This window comes from Littorina saxatilis, unplaced genomic scaffold (assembly GCF_037325665.1).
Source record: "Littorina saxatilis isolate snail1 unplaced genomic scaffold, US_GU_Lsax_2.0 scaffold_303, whole genome shotgun sequence".
In the NCBI taxonomy this organism is placed as follows: Eukaryota; Metazoa; Mollusca; class Gastropoda; order Littorinimorpha; family Littorinidae; genus Littorina; species Littorina saxatilis.
In genome coordinates this window covers 118,311-144,775 of record NW_027128299.1, presented here as the reverse complement: position 1 = coordinate 144,775, position 26,465 = coordinate 118,311, and the positions used below count along the sequence as shown (strand labels likewise).

General features: G+C 42.8%; 1 long non-coding RNA gene across 1 annotated transcript; it reads left to right on the top strand.

The window, feature by feature from the left end:
• The first annotated feature begins 402 nt into the window (after positions 1-402).
• LOC138956660 (uncharacterized) lies at positions 403-1,946 on the top strand. Its single transcript, XR_011452746.1, has 2 exons — positions 403-1,054; positions 1,339-1,946. It is a non-coding gene; the product is annotated as an uncharacterized lncRNA (long non-coding RNA).
• Positions 1,947-26,465: the final 24,519 nt, after the last annotated feature.

The window sequence follows — 26,465 nt, the reverse complement described above, 5'->3', positions numbered from 1 at the left end:
TGCGTCCTGAATGATCCTGTGGCTGATTTGATCATAGGCAACATTCCGGGGATTTCAGGCGATGCAGACTGTTTTCCTGATATTGAGGGGGTTGCGACTCATGCTACTCGTGTGCAGGAAAAGAGAAGAAACCCTCCTGATAAACCTGTGATTCTGACTCCAGATCAGAAGGTTAAGTGTTTGAATCAGGACTTGGCAGTTGTTCGAGAAGAACTCAGTCAGTTGCGTGCTGGACTGAACAGATTAAAAGGTGGTTTTTCACACGAAAAGAGTAGGTCGATTGAGACTACTGCTGCTGTAGGCCATGGTGGCACTCGCAGAAAGAGGTTAAGGAAATGGTTTAACTACATGTCGGTTTTGCATCAGGAACATGAGTAATCGTACTATGTTGGAAGAGTCGTGGATTCAGGATAAGAATACTGATGGTCTTAAAGAAAGACTTTTCATGTTTGGGCTAGAAAGCAACATGACTGGAAATTGTGAGTTAAAAGAAAAACTCAGTGGAATCTTCCAAGAGAAGGAAGAAGTACTTTATCAGACATAAAGTAGTGTTGTTACACATATGTGATCAGTGGATCAGAAAGTTTGTTTCTTATGTCAGCTACGACAGTTTTGTTCCGTAGTGGAATGCGATATTGAAATTATATTGCAGTTCAGTGAAGTAGTTACCCTCTTTTACCTGTTGGCCTAAAGAAAAAAATAACCTTGGTCGGTCATTTTTTTTTCTGGGAGGAGGGGGTAATGTGACAAACGGATTTGCACATAGTGTATATTGGAGTTATGTGACGCAGGTGTACAAAGTTTCATGGGCCACGAACTTTGAGTAGACACCGCACGGTGAGATGTCGTTGACGCAATGCAGTGGGATGTGACCAATCAGAGAGGAGTATTGACTGAGGTCACGTTTGTAGATAGATTAGACAGCAGAGCTTTGCAGACTATCGACAGGAGAAGAAGTGTCTCCTGATTGTAAAGTTTCTCACCGGGCGCTGGAGGTCGTTTGGGGACTCGTGCCGCGGTATTGAATCGGTAGATTCAGCTGCTGTGTTTACAGGTATTTATTGAATTGATATTTTGCTCGGAGATATTATTTTGCTCGGAAATATTGACTTGAGAAATGACCGGGAGAGTCATGTGTGAATTAGCTGAAAAGTGTGCGTTGATGTCAGCCATTGTTGAAAAGGGAATGTTTACATGTTTTTCGGAAATGAAGTCGCTTATGAGTTAGCGGGTGTATATACTGTAACCGCATAAGTTAGTTGACGGTAGTGATAAAGAATGTCATAAAAGTTTATTCAAGTATGGAGACTTATGGTAGTTTAAACTTGTGTATTTTAGCATCCCGGGCCGAGTGGGTCGCGGAAGTATCCCGGGCCGAGAGGGGTCGCGGAAGGGGAACGAGACGGGAGGTTCTACCCTCACGCTCCAGCCGTGAGCTGTGGGAACGCAGAAGGGGAGACAGCGTGAAGCGCTGCAAAACGGGAACCCCGTCCCATTCCACCACACGAGACAGTTGTGTGGGTGGGGTGAAGCAGTGCGTGCCACTGTATATTGTGAGTACGACTGAGAGCAATTAACCAGCGTGATAGCTGTACAGAGATACGTTTCCCGAGTGAATAACCATGAGACGTCGAGCGTCGTGGTTTTTGTCATCTGTGTGTAACAGAAGTGAATATTGACAGAAGTATTGCTTGAGGCAATGACTTCGTGTGTATTGAGACAGACAGGTTCTCACGGAACAAAGCTTAAAGTGTTTTACGTGTGTGCACGGGAATTGTAGACTGCATGACAAAATAACATGTATGTAATTTTGTGCAGTTAGATTTCTGTGTGTTAACAGAAATAGAACTTTCATGTGGAGTGAAAGTGATCTGTAGAATGGATGTATAATAATATGTTTATGTTGTGTTATTGAACATTCTAATAGAGGTGCAGGGGCAAAGGGCTATACTGTGTTCTTGTCTTTGTGCCTGGTTGGAGTGTTGTGTGTGTGTGTGTGTGAAGGCTAGATAGTAAACAGAGAGTAGCACGCACAATTTCTGATAGGAGTAGATATACATACATACAGACATACACACCGAAATTCCAGCCGTAACAGTGTGTGTGTGTGTGTGCGTGCGTGTATGTGTGAGTGTGTATGTGTGTGTGTGCGTGTGTGTTTGTGTTTGTGTGTGTGTGTGTAGTGTGCGTGTGTGTGCGCGCGCGCGTGTGTGTGTGTGGTGTGCGTGTGTGTGTGTGTGTGTGTGTGTGTGTGTGTCTGTGTGAGTCTGTGTGTGTGTTAGAGAGCGTGGGTACGTTTTTGTTGCTGTGTGTGCTTGTGTGTGTTAGTGTGTGCATGTGTGTGCGTGTGTGAGTGTGTGTGTCTCTGCGTGTGTTGGTGTGTATATGTGTGTGTGTGTGTGTGTGTGTGTGTGTGTGTGTGCGTGCGTGTGAGTGTGTATATCTGTGTGTGCTTGTGTGTGTGTGTGTGTATGTGCGCGTGTGTATGTGAGTGAGTGTCTGTGTGTGTGTGTGTGCGTGTGTGCGTGTGTGTGTGCGCGCGCGCGTGTATGCGTGTGTGTGTGTGTGTGTGTGTGTGTTTGAGAGCGTGGGTACGTTTTTATATTTAGTCAAGTTTTGACTAAATATTTTAACATCGAGGGGGAATCGAAACGAGGGTCGTGGTGTATGTGCGTGTGTGTGTGTGTCTGTGTGTCTGTGTGTGTGTGTGTGTGTAGAGCGATTCAGACTAAACTACTGGACCGATCTTTATACAATTTGACATGAGAGTTCCTGGGTATGAAATCCCCGAACGTTTTTTTCATTTTTTTGATAAATGTCTTTGATGACGTCATATCCGGCTTTTCGTGAAAGTTGAGGCGGCACTGTCACGCCCTCATTTTTCAACCAAATTGGTTGAAATTTTGGTCAAGTAATCTTCGACGAAGCCCGGGGTTCGGTATTGCATTTCAGCTTGGTGGCTTAAAAATTAATTAATGACTTTGGTCATTAAAAATCCATGGGTGAAACCTAGGAAAATCAAATTGACTGAAAAGTTTTTGAGGCAGAGGTCCAGGGGCCGCCCAGGCCCTGGCGGGGTACGGGGCAGGGCCCCGTTAGGGGATCCAGGGGGCAACGCCCCCCGCCCGAAAACGAATTTTTGCATTATTCATTGTGATTTTGTGGCCTTTCCTGGCAAAAAAATACACTATCATGCAGGTCAAAAACATACCTTCAGATTCTAATGATATATGGTAAAAAGGGTAAACAAAATCAAAACAATTCACAGAAGTAATCATTTTTCTTTTGTATCCTTTCACACTTGCATCTTCCAACACAACGACACAATTGACAACAATTAACATTGACAACAGCCATACTACATGAAATAGAAAGTGAACAACTGAACAACTGAAATAAAAGTTCGAAATATTTGATTATAAGAAGCAAACATTGCCAGACAGGCATTGAAATAAATGATGAAACAGAATGTCACACATGCAAACAGCATGATGTAGCACTGCACAAAATAGCAACTAAGCAGTAGCATCTCTTATACTTATAGTGCAAAGTTCTCAAGGAAAAGCACTTGAGTTTCAAGCTCCAAACTTATCACACACAGTTTTAGTTTCATGAACTCCAACCCGGGCACACTGCAACCGGTTCACTATAGCAGTTCGAAAACGCGTTCCGCAAGTAGTCTAGTTTCGGTTTAAAAAAAAAAAAATAAATAAATAAATTGCAGATTGACGGAATTTCCGTCAGACTTATTTTCAGATTGACGGATTTCAGTCAATTGACGGGCTACTTTCACCCATGAAAATCTGAAAATTGTAAAAAAAAATAAAAATTTATAAAACGATCCAAATTTACGTTTATCTTATTCTCCATCATTTGCTGATTCCAAAAACATATAAATATGTTATATTCGGATTAAAAACAAGCTCTGAAAATTAAATATATAAAAATTATTATCAAAATTAAATTGTCCAAATCAATTTAAAAACACTTTCATCTTATTCCTTGTCGGTTCCTGATTCCAAAAACATATAGATATGATATGTTTGGATTAAAAACACGCTCAGAAAGTTAAAACAAAGAGAGGTACAGAAAAGCGTGCTATCCTTCTTAGCGCAACTACTACCCCGCTCTTCTTGTCAATTTCACTGCCTTTGCCATGAGCGGTGGACTGACGATGCTACGAGTATACGGTCTTGCTGAAAAATGGCATTGCGTTCAGTTTCATTCTGTGAGTTCGACAGCTACTTGACTAAATATTGTATTTTCGCCTTACGCGACTTGTTATATTTAGTCAAGATTTGACTAAATATTTTAACATCGAGGGGGAATCCAAACGAGGGTCGTGGTGTATGTGCGTGTGTGCGTGTGTGTGTCTGTGTGTGTGTGTAGAGCGATTCAGACTAAACTACTGGACCGATCTTTATGAAATTTGACATGAGAGTTCCTGGGTATGAAATCCCCGAACGTTTTTTTCATTTTTTTGATAAATGTCTTTGATGACGTCATATCCGGCTTTTCGTGAAAGTTGAGGCGGCACTGTCACGCCCTCATTTTTCAACCAAATTGGTTGAAATTTTGGTCAAGTAATCTTCGACGAAGCCCGGACATCGGTATTGCATTTCAGCTTGGTGGCTTAAAAATTAATTAATGACTTTGGTCATTAAAAATCTGAAAATTGTAAAAACAAATAAAAATTTATAAAACGATCTAAATTTACGTTTATCTTATTCTCCATCATTTGCTGATTCCAAAAACATATAAATATGTTATATTTGGATTAAAAACAAGCTCTGAAAATTAAATATATAAAAATTATTATCAAAATTAAATTGTCCAAATCAATTTAAAAACACTTTCATCTTATTCCTTGTCGGTTCCTGATTCCAAAAACATATAGATATGATATGTTTGGATTAAAAACACGCTCAGAAAGTTAAAACAAAGAGAGGTACAGAAAAGCGTGCTATCCTTCTTAGCGCAACTACTACCCCGCTCTTCTTGTCAATTTCACTGCCTTTGCCATGAGCGGTGGACTGCCGATGCTACGAGTATACGGTCTTGCTGAAAAATGGCATTGCGTTCAGTTTCATTCTGTGAGTTCGACAGCTACTTGACTAAATATTGTATTTTCGCCTTACGCGACTTGTTTTCATAACTTTATTCTTTTTCCCGGATCTCGCACCCGATCCACAGTGACCAAGGCAAAACGATGAAGCGTGCTATCCTTCTCAGCGCAACGAATACCCCGCTCTTCTTGTCAATTCCACGGGCACTGCCTTTGCCACGGGCGGTGGAGTGACGATGCTACGAGTATACGGTCTTGCTGCGTTGCGTTGCGTTCAGTTTCATTCTGTGAGTTCGACAGCTACTTGACTAAATATTGTATTTTCGCCTTACGCGACTTGTTTCACCCTATAGCCACCTAACGGTACTTGCCACAGACCAAATTGCTAAATTCTGGCTAGCTGGAACCATAGAAACTCCTGAAAATAAATTTCCCACAGCAGATACCCTTGTTTATTTTCAGTCCAGTGTGGGGCCTCTGTAGCAGGTAGTGGTTGTCTCCCTTGTCCTGTTCGTCTTGTGCATGTGCTGCAGTGGTCGTTTCCCCTTCTCCACTGATTATGTCTCTAGTCTAAGTCGCAACAGCCAGGCTGGGTTGGAAGTCCTCTTATGATATTTTACCTACAATTTTAACAAGCTTTTTATGAAGCACCATACGTGATTTTATCCCATACCCATTGCTCACTCACTCCCCCCAATTCTTTTTTTGTTTTTGTTCTGTTTTTTTTTGGTTTTTTTCTGGTGTTTTTGTCTGACTGTTGCTCGAAATTAGCCATCACCCTCATAGGACGGTGCTAGTACAGTAGTACCTGTCGGGTTTTTTCCTCCCGAGCGTGTATTATTGAAAGATGAAAGTGTGAATGAGTAGTGCGGCCAGTCTGTCCTTTTTTAACAATGTCAGCTTTCTGGCAGATTTGCCTTTAAACACCTCTCGTCTTCGGGAGCAGGAGTGGAGTTTCTCCAAAATGGAAATGGAAAGTATTCGTCATCTGTCCTTACGCGACTTGTTTTCATATTATTCTTTTTCCCGGATCTCGCACCCGATCCACAGTGACCAAGGCAAAACGATGAAGCGTGCTATCCTTCTCAGCGCAACGAATACCCAGCTCTTCTTGTCAATTCCACGGGCACTGCCTTTGCCACGGGCGGTGGAGTGACGATGCTACGAGTATACGGTCTTGCTGCGTTGCGTTGCGTTCAGTTTCATTCTGTGAGTTCGATAGCTACTTGACTAAATGTTGTATTTTCGCTTTACGCGACTTGTTATATTTAGTCAAGTTTTGACTAAATATTTTAACATCGAGGGGGAATCGAAACGAGGGTCGTGGTGTATGTGCGTGCGTGTGTGTGTGTGTGCGAGTGTGTGTGTGTCTGTGTGTGTGTGTAGAGCGATTCAAATAAAAATACCAAAGAGAGGGGCCCGGTTAGGCGGTGCACTCAGTGCTGTCGCTTCGGTCACGCAAGGGCCCACTGTAAAGCAAAATCCCCCACCTGCGGCCGTTGTGCCTCTCGAGGGCATGACGGTCAAGGGTGTGAAAATGACCGCAAATGCTTCAACTGCGGGGGGGAACACTCCGCCTCCTACCGGGGCTGTCCGGAGTACCGGGTGAGGCTTCAGGCAAATAAGATCAGGTCTGCAGCCTATATACCGTACACCGAGGCCCTGGACAGAGCGCGAAGGAGATGTCAAAAACAAAAGAGCCCCGGGAGGCAGCTACCCTCAGTCCCCCCGAACAAAAGGACAATTTTTGGAGGCCTGGGGGGACCCAACGGGACCGTAAGACCTCCACCTCCCACAAAACATACTCCAGCGTTGCCAGGAGGAAGCCATTAGGCGATGCAGGTGATCTGGGTCCGAGTCCGCCATCCCCAATTAAAAACCAAACCAAACCAAAAACCAAAACTAGTAATAAATCAGCCAACGCCACCTCCACTGCTGCTGCTAATGGAGGAGGCAACAAAACTGACAAAAACCAAGAAAACAAAAGTGCCTCCACCTTTGTGGTTAAAGGTGGAGGCACCAAAATATTATCCGACAGTAATAACCAGCAGAAAATAGAAGAAGACATGATGAACGTCCTCTATCAGAAGGTCATGGCCAAAGTAGAGGACGGGATTGTGGACAGACCGCGCCAAGAGCGCTTAAAGGCAGAGGAAGAACTTGCCAGGTCTGTCTTCCAAAAAAATGCATGCTGACAGGCCCGCAGCAAGGGACCAGAGAGGGCTCCGGGGCTACTTGGAGCAGTGTCTGGGCTTCATGTGGGATACCAGACAGAAGCAAAGTCCGGGTACACTCATTGACTCTCTAGTCGGTGTACCAGGTATTAACTAAAGAAGAATCAGTCCCGGTTATTCCGGATACCGCTCTGATCGTCTTAGGCTCTTTGGCTGGTGCCAAGGAGCTGACAGTGACAGAGATTATTTCCCTTAAATCTAACCTGTAATGGATCACAAAATCCGTGTCCAAATACTTATAATTTTATCTTTCCTTGTTTTCCTGTCCGCAATGGCAGAGGAAACTAATGGTAGACACCCTTGTACAGGGAACAGTGTTAGTGTTTTACAGTGGAACTGCAGAGCCATAAACACTGCCCTTTCCCAACTCACGAGACTGATTCAGGAAAAACATTTCGATGTGTTGGCCTTGCAAAGTCTCAAAGTACACTACACAAAACTCCCCGTTTTCGAGGGCTATCACTATCCCCCGGTGATAGACTTGACAAACAAGGGGACACATATCCAGGTTGCCACCTACATTAGAAAAGGAATAATTTATAAACCAATACCCTCAGTGGTTAAACCTATAGACAAGTGTAAGGCCTGCGTCGTGGAAATCTCCCTTAAAAGACAGCGGAGACTTAACTTTGTTAATGTCTACTACCCAGCTGGTTGCCCAAGGGCAGACACCACGGCGTGGGTCAGAAACTTAAAATCCACTAAATGTAACTGGCTCGTAGTCGGCGACTTTAACGACCATGACCGGCTATGGAACGCAAATAAACATAATAACCAACGCTATCGTGACCCTAGTCAATTAGCATTAAACATTACGGACTCTGATTTGGTCGTCCTTAATGACGGCTCAATGACGAGGATACCAGACCGAGGTAACCAACAGCCATCAGCTATTGATCTGTCGCTGGTGAGTTCAGAGTTGGGGGTGTGCACTGACTGGTGCACTCTCCCCGACGCGCTGACGTCTAGTAAAAAGTAAATTTTAAGTGGCTTATTGTCCGTCAGGTCTTAATTGCCTATATTGGACATGAATTGGTTTATACGATTCGAGTTTTACGCCCTCACGGCTTTTTGATGTTTGCGTGTTTAGGTGGTATCAGCCATCTGCACTTATGGAAGAATGACCAAGATCTTTAACGTGCCATTGTGGTGACACGGGGGTGGGAGATGGATACCGTCTCTGGGTCTGCACATAAAGTTGACCCGTGTCCGTCCCGGCCCGGATTCGAACCAGCGACCTCTCGATCACAAGTCCAGTGCTCTACCACCTGAGCTACCCGGGCCCCCGCGCTGACGTCAGATCACCTGCCCATTTTTATTAAGGTGAACAACCTGGACACCCACGTTGTAATAATAATATGCCTGTCAATAGTATGCTTAGTGTTAAGGAAACGACAAATGCCATTGGACAAATTAAATCTGTCAAAAAGGCCTCGGGGGCAGACCCGATCTCATACCAAATGATAAAACAGTTTCCAGATAGTTTTCTGAAAATCTTAACCAACTTTTTTAACACGTGTTGGTCAAAAAAACAAATCCCGCTCGAGTGGAAGGAAGCCCAAGTGGTAGCCATTTTCAAACATGGCAAACCAAAGGACTTGCCCGAGAGCTACAGACCCATTTCCCTAACCCCACACCTAGGGAAGATATATGAAAGAGTTGTTCAACGGAGACTACAATATTTCCTAGATAAAAATAATATCATTCCTGTATGCCAAGCCGGATTCCGAAAGGGCCGGTCTTGCACTGATCACGCCATCAACTTTGTCGAGAGAATAAAAAAGACTCTCTCCTATAAAAAGCAGGCACTACTGGGCACCTTCTTTGATGTGAAGGGAGCTTACGATAGTGTATGGCACGCCAGACTGCTACACATATTATCAAATATTGGATTATCTGGGAATATTTATCATTTTATTAAAGATTTCATTACTGACAGAACCTTGAATGTTAAAGTCGGCTCTGCCCTCTCTGCGTCTCACAAGCTGTACATGGGGGTACCCCAGGGTAGCATTATTGCCCCGACCCTCTTCAGCATCATGCTTTATGACATAGACAAGGTGGACGTGGGAGGGGCATCCGTACTGCTGTATGCTGACGATCTCGCCCTCCTTGATAATAAAAAACCAATGGCCAAAATGACATACGTCAAAAATCATGTTGACATGGCCGAATACCAGCAGAAGGTGGACCAGCAGCTGAGTCGCTATATGCACGATAACGGGTTCACTCGGGCACCCGAAAAAACAGTCTTCTTTGTTGCCAGTAGGCAGAAGTTTATCCTTGACACATGTTCTATACAAGTCAATGGAAGTCAAATTAAACCCAGCCCCCATGTAAAGTTTTTGGGCGTAACTGTAGATCGCCTGCTGACATGGCGAGCACACATTATTAACCTGAACTCTAAAGCTAAAAATACATTAAACATAATTAAAATACTGTCCTCTGAGCCGTGGGCCTGTGGTCGGAAGATGCTAGTTGACATCGTTAACTCTCTGATCAAATCGCGGCTCACCTACGGACAGGAATGCTTTTTCTTAGCCAGTGCGTCTTGGTTGGCCAGCCTGCAAGCAACGGAGTGCAGAGTGCACTCGGCCTTCCACGCTGGACTAGCAACAAAAAAAGTCTATCGTGAGGCAGGCTGGCTCAGCCTTAGCGACTACCGCAAACTACACTGTGCGCGCTATTACGCACGCGCCCGTTCAGTGCCAAACACGGTCACTGATGTGCTCGATAACCTTTCCAAGGAGTACCCCAACCTATGTACTGCAAATCGTATTAGCGAAAACAGAAAGTCAAAAACTCAGCCTATAATAGATTATAATATCCCCCATATTAAAAGAATGTAATTTTAACGTAAACTGTTATCAAGTACCTGTATCCCCATACCCCCCCTGGTTGCTGGAGACTCCCGAATTTCACTGCGACCAAGGGGCGGAGATTAGTAAAAAAGATAATCCTCTCCTCCTGGCGACTATGGCCAAGGAAAAAATTAACACTAAATTTTCACATTTTTTACATGTCTATACAGACGGTTCGAAGCTGGATGACGGAAGAGTGGGCTGTGCCTTTGTTATCCCGTCCCTAAAAATAACAAAGAAATACAGATTAAATAATGAAGTCTCAATTTTCACAGCTGAGCTTTTTGCCATACTCATGGCGCTTACCTTTATAAACGACCTTATAAACCTTTATAAACGACGTTGTGATCTTATCTGACTCTTTATCATCGTTGCAGGCCCTGTTGTACGGTTCTGGTAATTGTACTGACATGATCCACGACATAAATATAATTTCACATCAAATAATTGTCTCAGGCACCCAGCTGGACCTCCAATGGGTCCCGTCTCACGTTGGCTTAGCTGGTAACGAGGCGGCTGACCTTGCAGCTAAAGAAGCAACTGATAACCCCTTTATAAGCACAAACGTAGGCTTCTCACTATCCGAAATCTACTCCAAAATAAATTCTATATATAAAACATTATTCTGCCCAAATAACCCTTGTCTGCCAACTCCCGTACTGCACCCAGTGCTATTGCGTATTTTTAGACGCCTTCGTACTGGTGACACTATCTATAAGATCTTTAAACCACACTGCTCCTGTGGACAACTAATCGGTTTAGAGCACGTCTTTGACCAGTGTCCGGAAAATATACCCTATTTCCTAAACTTACATTTAAACATATGTCAACCCATAAATTGACACCTCAACAATACTTAAATAAACATAGCGAGCTCGGCTGGAGACATACCTTACTACTATGCAGGCTCGTATACCACTCCCCCATGAGTGTGTGGGTCTGAGCCGCATATTTTTTCTATCAACAGTACATATTTTACCATAAGAATACCGTAAGGCCTCCTAACACTTTCCCATCCTCTTCCCTCTCCCCCCCATTACCCCCTTTCGGCCCTGGTGTTTAGTTGAGGCCTCCATTGCGGTATAGACAGCTCTGTCAGATCATGTGAAACCCGCGCGGCAGCTTCTTGTCTCTAGGGCTTAGTGATCTGACATTTCAAAACCAACATAGTGTATCCTTACAAGAGTACACAGACCTAACATTAAAAACATCGGACCTACATGACATGTGGTCCTACACGCACGTCTTGCAGGGAGCGAAGTGCATTGCCCCACCTAGCAAACATGTGTGTATGTATGTGTGTGTGTGGTGTTTTATCTTTTTATTTTAATTTTTTTTTTTTTTTTTTTTAAATTTTTTTATTATATTTTTTTATTTATTTTTTTTCTTTTTTTTCAGCCCAGACAACCTAATTATAGAGCTAAGCTCCTGCTCCCGGACTCTACTATCTATTTAAAAAATAAAACATAACGAGAGATTTTCACTTCGTCCTGACATTTATTTATTTTTTTCTTAATTAAGACTGCATGGTGCTATCGCCTCACCTGCGACTTTTGCTGTGGCGGGGAGGTGGACGGACAGTGCAGATAGCTATTTTATTATCCTATCATTTTTACCCGATCTAGTACGGACAGGACCTATATACATGGCGCAGGATACATGCGTGCGAGCATGAATGTGAGTGCCTGACTTTTTACATCTCAAGAAAATTATACTGTTCAAAAAAAGAAACGCATAGTTGCTACTTGCCAAATTTGTTTTATTTTTCGAAAAAATTAACAGAAAATCCAATATTTAGATTATTTGTTTGAAATTTGGTATGGACACAGTTGAATGCACACACAGTTCATTTGCATCTTCAAATCAATCAGTCAATCAATACGATTGGGTGCCGAGGCTGTCAAGTCAGTAGGGGGTGTGACTGCCTTGAGCAGCAACAACTGCCCGGCACCTTCTGGGCATAGACTGGATCAGATGCCGGATATCTTGCTGTGGGATGGTGTCCCACTCCTCCTGAAGTGCCTGCAATAGATCGCGGTGATTTGCCGGCGCTTCTTCTCGCCTGCGCACACGTCTGTCCAATTCATCCCAGAGGTGTTCTATCGGGTTCATGTCTGGCGACATGGATGGCCAGGGAAGCACCTGGACATGGTGGTCGGTGAGGAACTGGGTGGTGAGTCGTGCTGTGTGCGGGCGAGCGTTGTCCTGCTGGAATATGGCATCCTGGTCAGCCAGAAGAGAAAGGGCGTGTGGGCGCAGAATTTCCTCCACGTATCGCTGGGCAGTTATGCGCCCTTGGACGTGCACCAGGGTGCTCCTTCCAGCGGTATTGATCGCCCCCCACACCATGACGCCTCCACCACCATGAACGGGTGCCTCATCCACACAGTTGGGCGCGTAACGTTCGTTTACTCTCCGGTAGACCCTCCTCCGACCATCATGTCGCTGGAGCAGGAAGTAGGACTCGTCGCTGAACCACACGTGTCTCCAGTGATTCCGGACGGTCCAGCGAAGGTGCTGGTTGCCCCACTGCACTCGGTTCTGGCGATGGCGGCGGGTGAGGACAGCTCCTCTGTGAGGTCTGCGAGCTCTCAAACCAGCTTCATGCAGGCGGTTCCGCACGGTCTGGTCCGATAATCGGTGTGGCCCGGGGAGAGCCTGGACAGAAGATGAGGCCGACAGGAAACGATTCCGGAGGTGGCGGAGCCGTATGAAGCGGTCGTGAGCAGCAGTTGTCGCCCTTGGTCTTCCCGCTCGTGGCAAGTCAGCAACGGAGCCAGTGGCTTGAAACCTGACCCACAGTCTACTGATGGTGCTCTGGGACACGTGGAAGTGCCTGGCGATTGCACTTTGACTTTGGCCTGCTTGTAAACGACCCAATGCAATTTGGCGGTCTTCTCTGCTCAATCGGGCCATCTTTCGTCGCTGAATTGTCGTCTGATTTCTTTGTGGCGAACAATCCGCTTTTATGGGTTTTGGAAGACATGGTGAGAGCTCAATATTCCCCGAGTTTCACGAGATTACACTGAAGCATGACGAGTGGTCATGCCAAATGAGCAATTTTGACATTGTAGCCACTGATAACGCATGCGTCACGTGCAGAGCTCACTTGTGGCAATGGACGAAAGGTCGACGACCAGATAAACATTTTCTGCAGTTTGGTGGATATCCTTGTAGCCATATAACTAAATTAACCAAATATTACAAGCTATGCGTTTCTTTTTTTGAACAGTATATTATGTGCCTTGCACACCCTCCCTATTTATTCTCACAAGTTTCATCTTTAAACTTTTTTTTTTTTAACAGAGCGTGGTCCTGAGTTTTAACACCTGTTCTTATAACAATATACTTGAATTAAAGATAATCCTTTAATGGCCCCTCCCCATGAAGGTGAAGAGAGGCTGTAAATATTCTTAAATAAGGATCTTAACGTATACTTTTTAACATATTCAACCCCGCCCCCTATATATATATAGAGAGAGTGGGTCCCGGGTCCCAGCCATCAGGGTCTGGCTGCTTGGTCTGGCCCTTCTCCTTTCCTCCCTTGCCCCCCGATTTTTTTTGTGTGTGTGTGTGTGTGTGGCATATAACCCAGATCATGTCCTTAAAGGGCCAAACATATTTGCCTATAGGCCCATTGCAGAAACTCAAGTTAACAACAGCATTTCTACTCGGCGCGCGCGGTATGAGAATCACGGGTCGTAACTCTCTGGAATTGGTCATCCGCCGCCATGTTGGATGCCTTGCACGATCTCTGACAGTGCTTGATCGTTGGATGGCGACTCGACAAAAGTGAAAATGACACGTTGTGTGGCCAAAAACTGCAGTCAGCAGGCACACTTTAGGATCCTTAAAGTTGTTTACCATCAGGGTGACAACTGGAAGGAAGTTACTGAGCGGAGAAGACGATTATAACTGGTTATTTTTTGCTGTGTGCAGTGCCGTGCTAATCAACAATTGTCCATCGGTTGTGCCTTTAGAGTGAACACTGTGATAGGATGCTTTGAAAATTATACTTTGCAGTAGTTACCTGAGCTGCATTGTACCTCATTTGTCTGTCTTGAGAGCTTTATCTTGTGAATTTTGGTGCACTGTCTGCACGGTAATTTGAGATAAAGAATAAATAAATGAATATAATAATGTATTCTTGTTTTACTTTTTATGTTGTGCTGTTGTGTTAAAAAGGCAGATCCCCTTTGGACTCATGCATGCACAGTTTTCTTCATTTTGTCTGCATACACAGTGAAATACGCAAAATGAACAAGAGTGCAATGAAGAAAACTAACAAAGACGGCATCCAATATGGCGGTGCGAAGAGAGTATGAGCGGAGTTGTGCCCCTTAGGGCTAAAGCTAGCCGATCCATTTGATAACGTCACGCCGAGTAAGAAGAATGAATTGGACCTATAGGACAATAATATATTCTGATAAGATAAGGCATTGAGCCGCCCCGTGGCCAAACCGGTTGCAATGGCTGCAGCGGCGGACAGGGCAGGCATAGGGCTCCACTGAGTATTCCTCTCCCTGGAGAGACATGATACGTGGCAAGACTGCCGTTTTGAAGATGACTTTTACTGCTTCGGACAGTTCTTTGTCCTTGTTTTTTAACCTGTGAAAACGTTTGACTGTCTCACGACCTTTTTGGGCTGGACATCCGGATTCTGTTTGGGTTTGAACTGTGATTTTCATGGTGAGTAGTTCCTCATCAGAATGTTGAAGGGGGACCTTTTTTATGACTCCCTCTGTGATGGGTTCAGGAATAAACGATCTGATGATAACACCAGCTATGTTGGTTAACTGTAACAGTTTCTGCTGTTGTCTGCCTCTGGAGCAGCCGATCAGCCACCTCTCCCCTGCTGAAGGCCAAAGAGAGATGATGTCACCAATGGTTGCGTTCAGGGTACGAAAGCGCCGCAGGCCTAGCCCTCTAATTGATCTAAAGGTGGCCACTCCTTCTGTAATGTCTTCAATAATAACTGGGTATTGTACGTACTCGGGAGTAGGTTGCCTCCCTTTGAAAAGAGACCGCCTTGCCCCCTTTTCTGTTTTGTTTCTATTTTCAGAAGTGAAGTTTTTTTCGGATTCTATGTTTTGTTTTGTTTTGGTCAGGTTTGCTGTCGGGTTCCCTTCGGACCGGTTGCTAGTAACCGTTTCATTTTGAACGACATTTTTTGCTTTTTAAATTTCATCGTTATTAAGCGAACGTTTTCTTTTGTTTTCCCTCAGAGTTATCTCCATCTCATGGATGGTGTTTTCCTCTGAAGAGCTCGACCTTATTTCGATGTCAGAACTGGGTTCAAGTGGGACAACTGTCTTGTGCATAGGAACATGATGTTCGATTTTTGAATCGTTATGTTTGCTCACTGTAGAGACATGTTTTGTGTTTGTCTCGTCTGAGTTTTGCTTCGCTGACTTCTGTCCTGGTTCATTGCTTTTACTTACTGGAGCTGTTTTTAATTTAGACGTGGATGCAGTCTCAGTCCCGTCAAGACTATCTCTCTCTAGACTTTGTTTTGGGGCATGCACTCCAGCCTGCACCTGCGTTTGTACTTTTGCTTTCGGGTCCATTTTTGTTTGTCCTTTTGGATCTGGGTTACTGAGCTTCGCCTCTGGCACTTTAAGTTGTTGATTTTTTTTCTGGTTGGCTCACGAAGTGTAGCCTATGCGATCGTAACTTTGTCTGTCTGTGCGTTTGTGCGTGTGTGTGCGTGTGTGTGTGTATGTGTGTGTATGTGTGTGTGTGTGTGTGTGTGTGTGTGTGTGTGTGTGTGTGTGTGTGTGTGTGTGTATGTCTGTGATAAAAACTTTAACATTTCCGAGTCTATGTGTGAGTGGTTATCCAAGACTATGGATAAAGCTCGCATAAGATTACGTCACGGTCAAAAGTGTTTGACGTCAATTAATGCATCATGACGGCATGCCTCCCTGTAGTCTTTCTCTTTCGCGTGGTGTGTGTGGTCTCGGTCATTGTTATTTTGAGCGGGCGGAGACTATTTGGCAGCCGTGTCCCTGTAACTTTTGTAAGTATAGTCACCTGGCTGGCTATAGTAAGAGGGTTACTTTTGGTGGTCACATTAGATATTATGTTTTTTGGAAAGTTCGTTTTATTTGCAGCCACAGTTCGGTAAACGACAAATGGCTAAACCCAACCACCTAAGAATGAGAAGCGTTTTTGTAACATGACCCATATTCTGCAAAAATGTAGCCATGATGCAGGGGGTAGGTTACAAAAAAACGTCATGTACCGCTTTACTGCATATGGATGTAGCCAAGTGGCGTACCGGCCCCGTCTCTTTGTGTGTGATTATCTCCTGCCCGACCCAGTTGCCTCCCCTGTCTATAGCTATTCCCTGTGTGTGTGTGCTAGTCACATTGGGTTTACATTTAAATAATGCCCTTTGTGCTAAATCCCTAACTTGAAATGATGAGAAGCAGCAGCGTAACCTCTAACCATCAGTGCCTAAGGAGTGACTAAATAATACCTGGTTGTCTTTGTGCATTGTACTTTATTGTGTGTTTACTATCGTAGGGTAGACCCCGACCGGATGCATTTCTAATCTCTTATCTCAGATTTAGGTGGTCGTTATGTAATGTGCCGCCAGCCTGTCTGTATCGTTGGAACGGCGTTTTGTCAAGTGGGTGTCATTTCTTTTGACAGGGCACCTCATAGAAGATGCCAGGTAGCTTAGAGGTTTTAGTCTCTTACCCCCCCCTTCTGTGTATCAGCTTTGACACTGCTTGTAATCTAATGAGTTTTATCCGGTGTGCACGGCAGACAGGCCCCTTCTTCCCCCTTCAGCGAGTGTAACTACTTGTAATATTTCCGGTGCTTGACACCCGACCGACACGGCTTCATGCCTCGGTAACGATCCCTTCCATTGGGCAGGCATCTTAAGACGACGCCCCCCGTTGTCTGACACCTAGGTATTCTTCCTATTGGCTACCGGAAGTGACCAGCCTTTAAAAGGGAGAGCATTAGGCTAGGTCAGCAGACGCGTTTAGTATCATCGAGTGAGCTGGGTGCTGCTCATATGTTGTTGTCGTGAAAGGTGTCGAACCTCTGCCCAAATTTGTCGCGAAGTTGTAATCGGTCGACGTGTGGTGTTAAATTCCGATACCTGTGCTCTTGTGTTTACTGTTTCAAGTGTGCTCACTGAGGAGAATCTGTAAGTAACTAAATGCTTTATTCATTCCTTATGCTGTATTCTTTCCTTATGCTTTACTCTTATGTTTCATTTGATGCTATGATGTTTGCGTATATGTACATGTTGACGCTGATTTGGTCCCGGGCGATGTCCGACCGGTCTCGCGTCAGAGTTGATGACGCCATTTTGATCTAGCGGAGAGATGTGTTTTCTAGATCAGTTTCTAATTACTTTTATGATTTGACGCTGAAATTGAGCGTTAATAACTTCTAATATTTGATGACCAGTTATTCTAAAGCTGTTTTAGAGTCTTGTAAATTGAAGACTCGTAAGAATCAAGTAAGTCAGACTCGTTCTCATACGTTTCGTTTTCGCTGAGAAAAAGCCTGTCTCGCAATATTTTATGTCGAGAAGACCCATGTGTATCGTTGCGATCTTTTTCCCATTTTCATCACATATTATTTCTGGAGATCAGTAAAGTCTGAGTAGTAGTCGGTTAAAAGCCCAAAGTTAAGCCCCCAGTGCCATTGGCCCGTAAAGCTACCTATTTACGATTTAGGCGCAGAAACCCCTACAATTGATGAACGGGAATTATGGTTGACACATATATTTTGGGTAATGAACTCGATGAGAAAGCTTGTCCCACTATATTTTAAGTTGAGTAGACCTATGTTAGATCTCCTTTTTTTTACAAGGACAGTTTATAACGATGAAGTCCGGTAAGGTAAGTCGAACCTTTCTCAGATTTCGGTTTTCGATGAGAAGGGATTTGAATACTTTGCTGGACGGAATTCCGCTTCGTAGCCAGTTTGTTGAGGAACAAAGAAGTTCTCAGTTTTCGCTTCGCTGAGGATCGCTCTTTGTTTCCAGTACTGTAACTGTAACTTTGTAGGCGAAGTGTACAGCAACATGACATGCTTTATGAAGTTTTGGGATGCGTTGCGTTGTGATGCGTTACGTTTCATATGTTTGATCATGTTGCTGCATTTCAAGCCGTATGTCGTTGACGGTTAATTGGCTGATGTAAGATTGTAGTGTCCGCCATTTTTGACCGGCGTCCCCCCGTGTAATAATGTCAGAGCGCCCCCATTCCCCACAGGTACATGGCTTACCTCCCCTGTCTTTTGTCTGGCTTTGTGTGAGCCAGTCATGTTATGTATTCTTTCCTGTGTTACTCACATGCATTTTCATACTCTGATATTTTGCTAGTCTTCATTTGTATTAATACCCTTTTACCTGTACATAATCTTATGAGTTTTGATTATCATTCCTTTGATGAATTCAGGCATGAGGATGATAGAGATCTTCTGAGTTAAGATCTCAGACAATAGGAAGATATTGTCTACAGGATGCACAATATTTTGACTGTTAATTCTCATGTTGCACTTTAAAGGCACTTGCCTGCAGAAGAACTTTGCGACTGATAGAACTGAACATTGTGTGCAGTCGCGCTTGCACTTAAAATGTGTTTGCCTACAGAAGAGCTTTGCGACGGATAAAAACTGAACATTTTGTGCAGTCGCATAGAAGCAAAACAGACTTTTAATCTAAAGCGATATGATTTAGTCGCGCTTCCCTGTAAAGTAATAGACTGTTGTTTAACGCTTCATTTTGAAGCATGGAAGCTTGCGCTTACCCCATGCCTGAGTTATCTTTCTTATTCTTGTCGTTATTATTCAACTCGATGAAGATTTGTCTTCATGGCGATGAACACGCTTAATAATAACAATTATTTTGCAGTTGCGGTTCATGCAGTTGGTTAATTTATGTAAAGCATTTTCCTATGCAAGGCTTAGGCCTAAGGGAAGATGTTGGTTACTTCCCTTGACATTAGCTGTTGTGGAGTTGTTTAACTCACTGTGGATTCTCTTTCAGAGAATGCTGTGTCTGCAGGATTTTGGCTGTATTGTTACTTGTCTATATTTGTCATGATTATTTTGACAAATGATACATTCATTGGTTTATGCTTTGTATTATGTCATGTGTGACTTAGAAGGCATGTTGTTTATAATTGTATTTTCTTTTCTTTTTAGTGCCTTCTTCTTTACACTGCTTTCTGGTTTACACCAGAAATTCTGGTTTCATATTCATAGTTTATATTTCTGGTTTGCACCAGAAATACATATATATATATTATACTGTTTCTGGTTGCTACCAGAATAAGAATCTTGTTTTTCACTGCTTTCTGGTTTGCACCAGAAATACATATTGTTTCTGGTTTACACCAGAAATTCTGGTCTTACATGATATATATATATTATACTGTTTCTAGTTTGCACCAGAAATACATATTGTTTCTGGTTTACACCAGAAATTTTGGTCTTACATGATATATATATATTACTGTTTCTGGTTTGCACCAGAAATACATATTGTTTCTAGTTTACACCAGAAATTCTGGTTTCATAGTTTATATTTCTGGTTTGCACCAGAAATACATATATTGTTTCTGGGTCATTTATATACACATAGTTTATATTTTTGGCTACTAGAATAATTCATAATTGCTATTTCTGGTTTTATGTAAGCATTGCTATTTCTTGTATTAGAGTTCTGTTTATTGTTTCTAATTTATAACTTATAGCATTGTTTCTAGTTGCTACCAAATTTAGCTAAACTGTTTGGAATATTTATGATTTAGATAAGCTACCTGAGTGGTTATTCTTAGTTACATTTTCATTCAATAAAAGATAAGTTAAGATAAGTTAAAGCAACCTCTGTCTTCGGTGTCTTAATTGTATGCTCCTCTGCCTGTGCTATATATCCTTGTCCTTACACCCGACATTCCCACATGGATATAAGCAAATTATACCTTAAACGAAAGCTAAAGATTGTTGCCATGAGACAACATGTAAAATGTCTAATTCGTATACTTAGTTTTATTTTTAACAACATCTGTATAACATGCGGACGACAAAACAGGAAATGTCATTTTCTCAAGCGATATGTATAGCTAATTGAACGCCTGGTTAAAACCGCAATCACAAACATCTTGAAAATTGTTTATTCTCACAGCTAGAATTATTTTACATCAACAATTGTTAATTTACCGAGGAAAACAACAGTCATATAAGATAAATAATGGATGATTCTGAATCAACTCCGAAAACCGAACCGGGTCGAAGCAAAAAAGAGTTTACACATACACAGGCTTGAAAAAGGATAATTTGTTTCAATCTGTTAGATTTTTACCCATAACGTTAAAGATCAGCTCAATATAAAAGGAAAGTAATCATTGTAAAAGGATTTTGCTATCGCAAAATAATTCAACTTCCGGTTTTACCACATGGCGTCCATAATATTATCAATTTATTACATAGCGTGCATTTGTCAGAAATTATACTAAATGTTAGAAGCGATCTTAAAGTGAAAGTAACGTTTAATAAAAGTATGCGCATTTACTTATTGATTGATATATGACTAAAATAATGGACATGTAATTTAAACGTACAAAACGACATTTTGTACACTACCTCTCTACAAAAAACGCGAGTATGACCGGCCGATATGTATGTGTAAATTAGGTCATTGTTAGTGATGAAAACGGGTTTTCTTTAAAAGATAACACGCAAACTGTGAAGTTCAAGGCCATACATGATTTTAGTACGACTTCTTCAAAACAGGTCTGGTTTTCACTCCACCAGTTTCAGTTTTAATAAAACTTATATGTATAGCTGTCATTTAAAAAAAACCTTATCTGCAATTCACTTAACCAAATACACCATGAACCCAGAAGATATTAGAGTGAGACACTTTACAGTGAAATATGTTATGATTCCCCTTATTTCAAAATATATGCATTTTAATTGGCAGACACGATTCACGTCGTAGGTACGTGTCGTCTGGTGAGGCAACTGTTAGCATTTTTTGTCGTAAGAATTGACATTTTTAAACATAAATCATGGACAAAAAACTAATTCTACAAAAAGTGCAGGTTTTCTTGGTATAGTCAGTTAAAGCATCTTAAAATTCAAGAAATTGTGCAATTACGTGTATGTATTTGAAATGGCAGACAATATTGAATGAAAGTGATTTTTGACTGATTGAAACCCTACCCCCACTAACAAAATGGGCCCTGAGATTAGGGGTGTTAGTTAAAGATGACTGAATAATGGCTATGCTTTTCCCCTAAAGTATTCAAAACCTAAACATATACATAGGCAAGATGTTCTACATTAACACAATTAACTTTTTAAACATATACATATGCTTAGTACACGATACTTCCGGTTTTTCTACCGGATGACTTATACATTTAGGGGGTAAACACCTTATCGTAGAAAAAGCTTTTATTTTCAAAAAGTGCAAGTAATTATTAAAAATCATACATAATATTTATATATTGGAGTTAATTTTCCTTCGAAAGTCATTTGTTTCAAGTGGCAGACAATGTCAGTTGGAGAGTTACATGTACGTAAAGCGTATAACTGTTGTCTGTGATTAGTGCATTGTGGACACATTGGCACCATTTGATCCTAAATGCTAAACGATGTCGTGATCATACCACAGTTTTAGGATAATTTACATCGCATCGATTACTAAATTGATGGTAGAATTTCACTGATAAATTCTATTTCCGGTAGCGTCAGTGCCGTTATCTTTTTCTTTTTGTAATAAGGTAATAACGAATGAACCACGTGTCACACTCTTATGCTAGTCTTTAAATGAAAATTCCAATTCTAGTAAGTTAAAAGGCATGTATTGCGCGTTGCATACATGAATACCCCCCCCCCCCCCGGATTACAATGCAAGTAAACACATATAAAGAGATAATAACGTTTTACATGGTTACACGTTCAGTGGTGAACGTAACGTGTGGTTTAACAAAATTACTTGCACATATACAATAGTGAAGTCTGTCTGTGTGTCTCTGTTTGTGTGTTTGTCTATGTCTGTCTGTGTGTTCGTCTGTTTGTCTCTCCCTCTGTCTGTCTATCAGTCTGTCTATCTCTCTCTCTTTCTCTCTGTGTCTCTGTCTGTCTGTCTGTCTGTCTGTGTGTGTCTCTCTCTCTCTCTCTCTCTCTCTCTCTCTCTCTCTCTCTCCCCCTCTCTCTCTCTCTGCGAGGTGGGTGCACTTAAAGAGAAAGCAATACAGAAAGAAATGCATTTCTCTACCAAGAATGAAGTTGCAAGAATGAAAAAAAACTGTCATGCTTATCTTTTGTAATTTTTTTAACGTTTGTACATATATGTATTTACGATTAGAATAGTCCCTCTCTGGGCGAGGGCTGGTTGAAAAGAAGCTCGTTTATATTGCTTATGCCACAACCCTCGTAAAATAAAATTTGATTTGATTTGATTTGATCTCTCTCTCTCTCTCTCTCTCTCTCTCTCTCTTTCTCTCTTTCTCTCTCGCTCAGTTTCTCCCTCTCTCTCTCTCTCTCTCTCTCTCTCTCTCTCTCTGCGAGGTAGCTAGGTGTACTTAAAGAGAAAGCAATACAGAAAGAAATGCATTTCTCTACCAAAAATGAAGTTTGTCTGTGTGTTTGTGTGCGTGTTTTTTTGGTTGCGTAAGTGTTTCTCTATAATCATCTCTACGTCTTTGTTCGCGTACATAAGTGCGTGCGTGCATGCGTGGGTGTTTCTGTGTCGGTTTGTCTCACTGTGTGTATGTCTGTCATTTTGTCGGTATGTTTGTGTATGTGTCTTTGTGTGTGCGTGCGTACGTGTGTGTGTGTGTGTGCGTACGCGTACGTGCGTGCGTGCGTGCGTGTGTGTGTATGCGTGCGTGCGTGCATACGTGTGCGCGTATGTGTGTGTGTGTGTGTGTGTGTGATTGAAATTATTCCTCCTTTTTACATTTAGTCAAGTTTTGACTAAATGTTTTAACATAGAGGGGGAATCGAGACGAGGGTCGTGGTGTATGTGTGTGTGTGTGTGTGTGTGTGTGTGTGTGTGTGTGTGTGTGTGTGTGTGTGTGTGTGTGTGTGTGTGTGTGTGTGTGTGTGTATGTGTGCATGTCTGTGTCTGTGTGTGTGTAGAGCGATTCAGACCAAACTACTAGACCGATCTCTATGAAATTTGACATGAGAGTTCCTGGGAATGATATCCCCGGATGTTTTTTTTCGATAAATACTTTTGATGACGTCATATCCGGCTTTTTGTAAAAGTTGAGGCGGCACTGTCACACCCTCATTTTTCAATCAAATTGATTGAAATTTTGGCCAAGCAATCTTCGACAAAGGCCGGACTTCGGTATTGCATTTCAGCTTGGTGGCTTAAAAGTTAATTAATGACTTTGGTCATTAAAAACCTGAAAATTGTAAAAAAAATGGGTTTTTTATAAAACGATCCAAATTTACGTTCATCTTATTTTTCATCATTTTCTGATTCCAAAAACATATAAATATGTTATATTTGGATTAAAAACAAGCTCTGAAAATTAAAAATATAAATATTATCAATCAATCAATCAATATGAAGCTTATATAGCGCGTATTCCGTGGGTACAGTTCTAAGCGCTTGTCGAAGAGTTGTCAACACAGGACTAACAAAGAAACTAACATCTTCAGACGGACACGAACCCTATCACACACTAGCAAACCCTGGTAAACAAACAACTGTTTAACAACAATGTACACATCAATAGCTAGGTCCAAACAAAATAATATTAAGCACAAAGAAAACACCTCTCACAGAGCACAGCACAAGAATGTCTTTTGGGGCACAACACATCACGTCGAGCATGAAAGTCGCAGCCAGCTACGGGAAGAACTGAGTCTTCAACCTACTCTTGAACGCGTCAAGAGAGGGGCTCTGGCGAAGCTCAAGCGGCAGGGAGTTCCAGACGGAGGGGCCCGCGGAGGGAAATGCACGCTGACCAGCAGATGCGAGTTTCGAGCGAGGGATGTGGAGGCGGAGAGGGTCAGCAGCAGAACGAAGGGGACGGTCGGAGGGCTGGGTGTACAGGTCCAGGGAGGATTGAAGGTACTCGGGAGCAGAGTCGTTGAGACACTTGTAGACCAGAGTGGACAGTTTGTAGGAGATTCGGGTGTTGACAGGGAGCCAGTGCAAGGAGCGAAGTAGGGGGGTGATGTGGTCTCGCTTCGTCTTCCTCAACGTCAGCCTGGCAGCGGCGTTCTGGACTCGTTGTAGGCCATGAATGGATGAGGCGGGGAGGCCAGCCAGAAGGGAGTTGCAGTAGTCCAGACGACTGAAGATGAGGGAGACAACCAGCTTGACACAGGCGTCGTGGGTGAGGTAGCGACGGATGGAGGCGATGCGTCGTAGGTGGAAAAAGCAGGTCTTGATGATGAAGGAGATGTGTGTCTGCATGGAGAGAGTGGAGTCGAGAAAGACGACAAGACTCTTGACAGCAGGGGAGAATGGAATAGTCGCGTCATCCAGCTGGAGGTCGGTCACAGTGAGGGAAGCAATCTTCTGTCGTGTTCCAACAAAATTAAATTTTCGAAATCAGTATAGCCGAATATACGGCGTTGACCTACTCACAATCAAAAGGTTTAAACCTGCAAATGATATTAAGATGCTCTTTTTGATTTGCCTTTCTTATTTTTTTAAATTTAACATGTGTATGTTTCATTTCTTGGGACTGTTCAAATGTTTTACACTGAAAACCAAAGCCGATTACTTGCCTCATTATGATTTTTGTTAGCATACTGAATTACGTCATAATTACAAAAACAAACAGATAATGACGTCATTTTAAGTGGCACAAACGTGTACATGAATGCCTTCCCTTTCGAATGATTTACAGTTATAGAATTTCTGTCAAGCGGTTTAAGTTTTATGTCCGTTTTATGAACCCAACCCTCAAAACAAGAATAGTAACGCCAAAGAAGGAAAACATACACACAAACCAACGTTTTTCTCACCGGTGGTTTGGAATATTGCCCCAAAACTTTAGATTTAGTGTTGTGGTGTTAAAATCTATCAGAAAAATGTGTTTGCTAACGTGACGCCAAAAAGTAACCAAAACGGTCCTCAGCCGACTGACTACTGTAAGTAGGCTACATGCAGACACAGACAGATCTAGATCTAGTGTCTCTCTTTCTTGCACAGTCGTCACCTAAGCTTACTGTGTGTGTGGGTGTGTATGTGTGACGGAGTGATTGAGTTTGTGTTACTGTTTGGCTATTTCTTACGTGAGCCTTGAAGGCTTCGCCTCTTGTTTTTGGTTTTTGGTTTTCTTGTCCTTTTTTCTGGGAGGCCTGGGCCTTAGCCCTCGATTTTTGTTTTTTTGGCATATCTGTTCGTACTTTTTTTGCGGGGCTCTCTGCCACCAACCCAAATTCAATGGACAGGTCAGAGTTCTCCAGTAGAGGTGGAATGTGAAAGCTTCACGATTCTTCGTTAAGTTTGGATGTGTTTCGTGGCAGCTCCGAAAGGAAGCTGAGGTCAAAAAGGCCGTTACTATCCCAACTCATCGTTTATGCCAGAGATAGGAAACCATGACAACAAAGGACAAGACAATGCTCATAAAGACCGGGCACAGCAAGGCAGAAACTTGCGTGCAGGGCTAGAAGGAAAAAAAAAATGAAGAAAACGTGAACAAATAGCAGTAAGCCTATGGTAAAAGGTCTGAGGGAGACAACCGCCGGTACACTAGCGCGGCGCAGAAAAGACACACAAGAACACAGAGAAAAACAAACACCAGACGAGCCAAGGCTTGCGTACAAGACTAGAGGGGGAAAAAAATCCTGACTGGGGAGAAGGTAAACAGACAGCAGCAAAGCTATGGTAAAGGTCAAGGGAGGCAACCGCCCATGCACAAGCGCGGAGCAGAGTGCTAAGAAAGCAGCCGGTATTGCACAGTCACTATCACAAGCAGAGAGAGTTTTAAGAGCAGTTATGAAACTAGTTGTTAAAACAGCACCAACTATGGTAAAAAGGTCTATGGAAGAACCCGCCGATACACAAGCGCGGCGCACGTTATGAAAGGGGCAGCCGGTAATGCACAGTCACTGTCACAAGCGCAAGGTCACAAGCACAACACACAATGTCACACACTGTCACCACGTCAGTGACATCGCACTGCAAAGCAGACACAGAAAGTTGAAGCAGGGGAATGGCACAGATTCACAAGATCACAGGTTTCAAGGATTCACAAGTACACATATTCACGGGGGATAACCTGTCAAAGGCCGAACAGAAGCCGAAGGCCGCTCATGACACGTGTGAAGGCAAGTTTTGTCTGTTTTCTA